Source organism: Glandiceps talaboti, chromosome 13, assembly GCF_964340395.1.
Source record: "Glandiceps talaboti chromosome 13, keGlaTala1.1, whole genome shotgun sequence".
NCBI lineage: Eukaryota > Metazoa > Hemichordata > Enteropneusta > Spengelidae > Glandiceps > Glandiceps talaboti.
The window spans coordinates 23676009-23685985 of NC_135561.1; the positions used below are offsets into that span (position 1 = coordinate 23676009).

Genomic DNA, 9977 nt, shown 5'->3' on the forward strand with positions numbered 1-9977 from the left:
AAGAAACATGATTTTTCGTCAAAAAGCTTAAACTCAAAAACTACTTGGCAGATCGGCCTGAAATTTAGTGGGAACATTCTTAGGGTGTGTGGATTAAGATTTGTTCATGACATGATGATTCCATCAGTGATATGTAAATTACATTGTTTGAAGTACTTTAACGTGCCAATTTTTGACAATAAACCAATAATATAAATGGGAGCATAAAATATATAATACTGTCAAAGAATAATTACTCTGTTTTGGTTCTGTGGTAGAATAACATTTGTAAATGATCTGTTTTGGACATGATTTGCAATGTAAACATCATCGATATAGGAGTAAGGTTGCCATTTTGCAATAGCCCACTTGAGCGATGACGTATTGTATAATTCATAAAATTGAAGTTCACCACATTAAATGACAACATTTCCCATTCCCTTCAATTAATAAATTCAAGATCAATTTTATAAAGCTAAACTGAAATGAACAGTTTTTATTTTATTTTACGGAATCATTTACAAGTTTACAATATGAATCCAACCACTTGAAACTACTCAATGGTTATTAGGCCAATGGCATGGTTTAACATGGTTACCTATTTGTATCATGTATGTATGCATGAGAGGCAGAGTCTACATCATTCTGCTGGGGAACTAACGAGTTGGTAGCGATCTCAAATTTGTGTCACCCGTCAATCTTATTCCAGGACCTTTTACATGATAAATTATGATATTAATGATTGTTTTAACATTCAAACTGAAATAAATTCTTATGACTTGTTCCCCATTTACTGTGATACCTGTATGAGCCATTGCAGAGCCAGAATTTTGAGCTCTTCAAACACATTATTAATGATATGCAAATTATTATGTAAATGAGACCCCCCCCTTTATCAAATTTGTGGATGCATGCAAGTATGTATGTATGTATGTATGTATGTATGTATGTATGTATGTATGTATGTATGTATGTATGTATGTACGTACGTATGTACGTGTGTGTGTGTATGTATGTATGTATGTATGTGTGTATGTATGTATGTATATATATATGTACGTACATACGTACGTGTGTGTATGTATGTACGTACGTACGTACGTACGTACGTATGTATGTGTGTATATGTGTATGTATATATGTATGTATGTACGTACGTACGTACGTACGTACGTACGTACGTACGTACGTACGTACATATGTATGTACGTACGTATGTATGTATGTATGTATGTATGTATGTATGTATGTATGTATGTATGTATGTATGTATGTATGTACGTACGTATGTATGTATGTACGTATGTATGTATGTACATACATACGCACATGCATACATACATACATACATACATACATACATACATACATACATACATACATACATACATACATACATACATACATACATACATACATACATACATACATACATACATACATACGTATGTAGACAGACTTTTTGAGAAACTAAAGGAGGACTAGTAGATTTCCAAGCAAGACTAGGGGATATCAATTTCCACTTAGTCTAGTATTTTTTGACAAGCATGTTTAACCCCTGAACTTCATGGGGATGTTTCTTAAAGTGTTATTCTGCACTTATTGTTCAAAACATATTGATTGGGTAGGCAAGTGGATAGACATCCAAAAGCTAAATGCAAATATGTCCAGCAACAAGACCATGCCCATAGCAACAACCAAATGATGGCACGTCCCACACATGGTAAAGGTAACAACAGGGCTGGATAGACAACCAGATAAACATAAACTAAAAACTGTACAGTTGTGCTGCAACCCCATTGGTGCTATTTTCGTTGTTGAGTGTTTGCGTTAGTTCATCTCCATGACAACCATTACCATGGTGACCATAGTGAAATAACTTGCTGCTATATGATAGACAGTGTTCTATGTGTTTGATGATTTGTTGCATACACTGCTATGATACTTAGTAACCTGACCTAGTTATCATAGTATGCTATATTCTAGTTCCACATTTCACCACCATTTTAGAATAAAGAGTCTCAAGATAGAACCCTAGTTTAGGGAAAATGAAGGCTGAAAGATTTTGTTGTTTGCACCAATCTAATTTGGTTACCAAAACACATTATTCTGACTGACATAGAGTGTGAGTGAAGTTAGCTGTCAATGACTGACTTAGAGTGTGAGTGAAGTTAGCTGTCAATGACTGACTTAGAGTGTGTGTGAAGTTAGCTGTCAATGACTGACTTAGAGTGTGAGTGAAGTTAGCTGTTAATGACTGACTTAGAATGAGACTGAAGTTAGCTGTCAATGACTGACTTAGAATGAGACTGAAGTTAGCTGTCAATGACTGACTTAGAGTTTGACTGAAGTTAGCTGTCAATGACTCACTTAGAGTGTGACTGAAGTTAGCTTTCAATGACTGACTTAGAGTGTGAGTGAAGTTAGCTGTCAATGACTGACTTAGAGTGTGACTGAAGTTAGCTGTCAATGACTGACTTAGAGTGTGACTGAAGTTAGCTGTCAATGACTGACTTAGAGTGTGAGTGAAGTTAGCTGTCAATGACTGACTTAGAGTGTGAGTGAAGTTAGCTGTCAATGACTGACTTAGAGTGTGACTGAAGTTAACTGTCAATGACTGACATAGAGTGTGACTGAAGTTAGCTGTCAATGACTGACTTAGAGTGACTGAATTTAGCTGTCAATTACTGACTTAGAGTGTGAGTGAAGTTAGCTGTCAATGACTGACTTAGAGTGTGACTGAAGTTAGCTGTCAATGACTGACATAGATTGTGACTGAAGTTAGCTGTCTGTCAATGACTGACTTAGAATGAGACTGAAGTTAGCTGTCAATGACTGACTTAGAATGAGACTGAAGTTAGCTGTCAATGACTGACTTAGAGTGTGAGTGAAGTTAGCTGTCAATGACTGACTTAGAGTGTGACTGAAGTTAGCTGTCAATGACTGACTTAGATTGTGACTGAAGTTAGCTGTCAATGACTGACTTAGAGTGTGAGTGAAGTTAGCTGTCAATGACTGACTTAGAGTGTGACTGAAGTTAGCTGTCAATGACTGACTTAGATTGTGACTGAAGTTAGCTGTCAATGACTGACTTAGAGTGTGAGTGAAGTTAGCTGTCAATGACTGACTTAGAGTGTGACTGAAGTTAGCTGTCAATGACTGACTTAGATTGTGACTGAAGTTAGCTGTCAATTACTGACTTAGAGTGTGAGTGAAGTTAGCTGTCAATGACTGACTTAGAGTGTGAGTGAAGTTAGCTGTCAATGACTAACTTAGAGTGACTGAAGTTAGCTGTCAATGACTGACTTAGAGTGTGAGTGAAGTTAGCTTTCAATGACTGACTTAGCGTGTGAGTGAAGTTAGCTGTCAATGACTGACTTAGAGTGTAACTGAAGTTAGCTGTCAATGACTGACTTAGATTGTGACTGAAGTTAGCTGTCAATGACTGACTTAGAATGAGACTGAAGTTAGCTGTCAATGACTGACTTAGAGTGTGAGTGAAGTTAGCTGTCAATGACTGACTTAGAGTGTAACTGAAGTTAGCTGTCAATGACTGACTTAGATTGTGACTGAAGTTAGCTGTCAATGACTGACTTAGAGTGTGAGTGAAGTTAGCTGTCAATGACTGACTTAGAGTGTGAGTGAAGTTAGCTGTCAATGACTAACTTAGAGTGACTGAAGTTAGCTGTCAATGACTGACTTAGAGTGTGAGTGAAGTTAGCTTTCAATGACTGACTTAGAGTGTGAGTGAAGTTAGCTGTCAATGACTGACTTAGAGTGAGTGAAGTTAGCTGTCAATGAGTGACTTAGAGTGTGACTGAAGTTAGCTGTCAATGACTGACTTAGAGTGTGACTGAAGTTAGCTGTCAATGAGTGACATAGAGTGTGACTGAAGTTAGCTGTCAATGAGTGACACAGAGTGTGAGTGAAGTTAGCTGTGAATGACTGACTTAGAGTGTGACTGAAGTTAGCTGTCAATGACTGACATAGAGTGTGACTGAAGTTAGCTGTCAATGAGTGACACAGAGTGTGAGTGAAGTTAGCTGTCAATGACTGACTTAGAGTGTGACTGAAGTTAGCTGTCAATGACTGACTTAGAGTTTGAGTGAAGTTAGCTGTCAATGACTGACATAGAGTGTGACTGAAGTTAGCTGTCAATGACTGACTTAGAGTGTGACTGAAGTTAGCTGTCAATGAGTGACACAGAGTGTGAGTGAAGTTAGCTGTGAATGACTGACTTAGAGTGTGACTGAAGTTAGCTGTCAATGACTGACATAGAGTGTGACTGAAGTTAGCTGTCAATGAGTGACACAGAGTGTGAGTGAAGTTAGCTGTGAATGACTGACTTAGAGTGTGACTGAAGTTAGCTGTCAATGACTGACATAGAGTGTGACTGAAGTTAGCTGTCAATGAGTGACACAGAGTGTGAGTGAAGTTAGCTGTCAATGACTGACTTAGAGTGTGACTGAAGTTAGCTGTCAATGACTGACTTAGAGTTTGAGTGAAGTTAGCTGTCAATGACTGACATAGAGTGTGACTGAAGTTAGCTGTCAATGACTGACTTAGAGTGTGACTGAAGTTAGCTGTCAATGAGTGACACAGAGTGTGAGTGAAGTTAGCTGTGAATGACTGACTTAGAGTGTGACTGAAGTTAGCTGTCAATGACTGACATAGAGTGTGACTGAAGTTAGCTGTCAATGAGTGACACAGAGTGTGAGTGAAGTTAGCTGTCAATGACTGACTTAGAGTGTGACTGAAGTTAGCTGTCAATGACTGACTTAGAGTTTGAGTGAAGTTAGCTGTCAGTGACTGACATAGAGTGTGACTGAAGTTAGCTGTCAATGACTGACTTAGAGTGTGAGTGAAGTTAGCTGTCAATGAGTGACACAGAGTGTGAGTGAAGTTAGCTGTCAATGACTGACTTAGAGTTTGAGTGAAGTTAGCTGTCAATGACTGACATAGAGTGAGTGAAGTTAGCTGTCAATGACTGACTTAGAGTGTGACTGAAGTTAGCTGTCAATGAGTGACATAGAGTGTGAGTGAAGTTAGCTGTCAATGACTGACATAGAGTGTGACTGAAGTTAGCTGTCAATGACTGACTTAGAGTGTGACTGAAGTTAGCTGTCAATGAGTGACACAGAGTGTGAGTGAAGTTAGCTGTCAATGACTGACTTAGAGTGTGACTGAAGTTAGCTGTCAATGACTGACATAGAGTGTGAGTGAAGTTAGCTGTCAATGAGTGACACAGAGTGTGACTGAAGTTAGCTGTCAATGACTGACTTAGAGTTTGAGTGAAGTTAGCTGTCAATGACTGACTTAGAGTGTGAGTGGAGTTAGCTGTTAATGACTGACTTAGAGTTTGAGTGAAGTTAGCTGTCAATGTCTGACTTAGAGTGTGAGTGAAGTTAGCTGTCAATGACTGACATAGAGTGTGAGTGAAGTTAGCTGTCAATGACTGACTTAGAGTGTGACTGAAGTTAGCTGTCAATGACTGACTTAGAGTGTGACTGAAGTTAGCTGTCAATGACTGACTTAGAGTTTGAGAGAAGTTAGCTGTCAATGACTGACTTAGAGTGTGAGTGAAGTTAGCTGTCAATGAGTGACACAGAGTGTGACTGAAGTTAGCTGTCAATGACTGACTTAGAGTTTGAGAGAAGTTAGCTGTCAATGACTGACTTAGAGTGTGAGTGAAGTTAGGTGTCAATGAGTGACACAGAGTGTGAGTGAAGTTAGCTTTCAATGACCAAACTATATACTGACTCTTTTGTTTCTTGAAATAACTGGAATATGGCATATTGGTGTTAAGGTGTGCTAGATAGCATGGCATGAGAAACCCTACAAGCTACCCGACATGTAAACACTGCTGTGACATTTTAAAGCCACTATTAAAGTCACAGCATGGTTTCTAGTCTGTAAGGTATGGCATGACGGGTGCCCTCACATATTGGCCAACCCCTCCCTGAGAGGAGGCCAGTGAGGAGGCCAGTGAGGATGGAACGTCACGACGTATCTTACAGTGTACATGGTTTCTAACTGTATAAACTATTGCATACTTGACAAGGGGCTACATTTTAACACTTTGTAAGGTTGGACTGTATAAACTATTGCATACTTGACAAGGGGCTACATTTTAACACTTTGTAAGGTTGGACTGTATAAACTATTGCATACTTGACAAGGGGCTACATTTTAACACTTTGTAAGGTTGGACTGTATAAACTATTGCATACTTGACAAGGGGCTACATTTTAACACTTTGTAAGGTTGGACTGTATAAACTATTGCATACTTGACAAGGGGCTACATTTTAACACTTTGTAAGGTTGGACTGTATCCTAGATTTAATATGTTAATCAGTGATGTCATAACTCTTTGTTTTTTTCTTTCCTTGACACTTTGGATGACTCTAGATGGTATGTACAAATCAAGTCTTGTGTTTTAATGCTGCATGTACTTTCTTCAATTTCTTTACAACTAAATTCGACATAGAAGCAATGCTTTAGCATGTAGTTTTGCATAGATTGACTTACAGATAGCAAGTCTAATTAACCCAATAAATCGTTGCATTCCAGAAAGTCTATAGAATAAAGTTAGTGTAGAAATAGGATTTATGAGGGTTTGTAGACCTAGAGTGAGAGATAACAATACTAAGATATACTTAGAACATAGAGATAAATAATTATTATTGTAAATATACTTAGAACATAGAGATAAATAATTATTATTGTAAATATACTTAGAACATAGAGATAAATAATTATTATTGTAAATATACTTAGAACATAGAGATAAATAATTATTATTGTAAATATACTTAGAACATAGAGATAAATAGTTATTATTGTAAATATACTTAGAACATAGAGATAAATAATTATTATTGTAAATATACTTAGAATATAGAGATAAATAGTTATTATTGTAAATATACTTAGAATATAGAGATAAATAGTTATTATTGTAAATATACTTAGAACATAGAGATAAATAATTATTATTGTAAATATACTTAGAATATAGAGATAAATAATTATTATTGTAAATATACTTAGAATATAGAGATAAATAGTTATTATTGTAAATATACTTAGAATATAGAGATAAATAATTATTATTGTAAATATACTTAGAATATAGAGATAAATAGTTATTATTGTAAATATACTTAGAATATAGAGATAAATAATTATTATTGTAAATATACTTAGAATATAGAGATAAATAGTTATTATTGTAAATATACTTAGAATATAGAGATAAATAGTTATTATTGTAAATATACTTAGAACATAGAGATAAATAATTATTATTGTAAATATACTTAGAATATAGAGATAAATAGTTATTATTGTAAATATACTTAGAATATAGAGATAAATAATTATTATTGTAAATATACTTAGAACATAGAGATAAATAATTATTATTGTAAATATACTTAGAATATAGAGATAAATAGTTATTATTGTAAATATACTTAGAATATAGAGATAAATAGTTATTATTGTAAATATACTTAGAATATAGAGATAAATAGTTATTATTGTAAATATACTTAGAATATAGAGATAAATAGTTATTATTGTAAATATACTTAGAACATAGAGATAAATAATTATTATTGTAAATATACTTAGAATATAGAGATAAATAGTTATTATTGTAAATATACTTAGAATATAGAGATAAATAATTATTATTGTAAATATACTTAGAATATAGAGATAAATAGTTATTATTGTAAATATACTTAGAATATAGAGATAAATAGTTATTATTGTAAATATACTTAGAATATAGAGATAAATAGTTATTATTGTAAATATACTTAGAATATAGAGATAAATAGTTATTATTGTAAATATACTTAGAATATAGAGATAAATAGTTATTATTGTAAATATACTTAGAATATAGAGATAAATAGTTATTATTGTAAATATACTTAGAATATAGAGATAAATAGTTATTATTGTAAATATACTTAGAACATAGAGATAAATAATTATTATTGTAAATATACTTAGAACATAGAGATAAATAATTATTATTGTAAATATACTTAGAACATAGAGATAAATAGTTATTATTGTAAATTAATTGAGACATAATGGTCTTAAATTGTAATTATGCTTGTTTAACAATTTTTATTAAATATCAAAATAGTCAAGATTGCTATTGGAATTTTCATGACTAGATGTTTTGTCATTGCCGTATCAAATTATACATGTGTGTATTAATGGACAAAAGTGTATCAAAAATTAATAGAAAATTATGAAGAGAAAATAAACATGATAAATCATTTATTCCAATGAATTGTGTTTTGTTGTCAGGCCACCGAGAAAATAAAAAACTTATACCATGATAACTAAACCATCACAGAACTGATGACATCATATACATAACTGATGACATCATATACATAACATGATGACATAGTATACAGGACATCATAATATATAGAACTAATGACATCATATACAGAACTGATGACATAGTATACAGAACTGATGACATAGTATACAGTACTGATGACATAGTATACAGAACTGATGACATAGTATACAGTACTGATGACATAGTGTACAGTACAGATGACATAGTATACAGAACTGATGACATAGTATACAAAACTGATGACATAGTATACAGAACTGATGACATAGTATACAGTACTGATGACATAGTATACAGTACTGATGACATAGTATACAGTACTGATGACATAGTGTACAGTACAGATGACATAGTATACAAAACTGATGACATAGTATACAAAACTGATGACATAGTATACAGTTCTGATGACATAGTATACAGTACTGATGACATAGTATACAGAACTGATGACATAGTGTACAGTACAGATGACATAGTATACAGAACTGATGACATAGTATACAGTACTGATGACATAGTATACAGTACTGATGACATAGTATACAGTACTGATGACATAGTATACAGTACAGATGACATAGTATACAGGACATCATAGTGTATAGAAATGATGACATCATTGTGTATAGAACTGATGACATCACAGTGTATATAGAAGTGATGACATAATATACAGGACATCATAGTGTATAGAACTGATGACATAGTGTATAGAACTGATGACATCATAGTGTATAGAACTGATGACATCATAGTGTATAGAACTGATGACATCATAGTGTATAGAACTGATCACATCATAGTGTATAGAAGTGATAACATAATATACAGGACATCATGGTGTATAGAACTGATGACATAGTATACAGAACGGATGACATAGTATACAGAACTGATGACATAGTATATAGAACTGATGACATAGTATATAGAACTGATGACATAGTATACAGGACATCATAGTGTATAGAACTGATGACATCATAGTGTATAGAACTGATGACATCATAGTGTATAGAACTGATGACATCATAGTGTATAGAACTGATGACATCATAGTGTGTAGAACTGATGACATCATAGTGTATAGAACTGATGACATCACAGTGTGTAGAATTGATGATATCACAGTGTATAGAACTGATGACATCATAGTGTATAGAACTGATGACATCACAGTGTATAGAACTGATGACATCACAGTGTATAGAACTGATGACATCACAGTGTATAGAACTGATGACATCACAGTGTATAGAAGTGATGACATAGTGTATAGAACTGATGACATCATAGTGTATAGAACTGATGACATCACAGTGTGTAGAACTGATGACATAATATACAGGACATCATAGTGTATAGAACTGATGACATCATAGTGTATAGAACTGATGACATCATAGTGTTTAGAACTGATGACATCACAGTGTATAGAACTGATGACATCATAGTGTGTAGAACTGATGACATAGTGTATAGAACTGATGACATCATAGTGTATAGAACTGATGACATCATAGTGTATAGAACTGATGACATCATAGTGTATAGAACTGATGACATCTCAGTGTATAGAACTGATGACATCATAGTGT

At 33.8% G+C, this 9977-nt stretch overlaps 1 protein-coding gene across 1 annotated transcript in view; it reads left to right on the forward strand.

The window, feature by feature from the left end:
• The window catches only part of LOC144444417 (uncharacterized), a 237286-nt gene that overhangs the window by 171986 nt on the left and 55323 nt on the right, over positions 1-9977 (forward strand). The window lies entirely within an intron of this gene.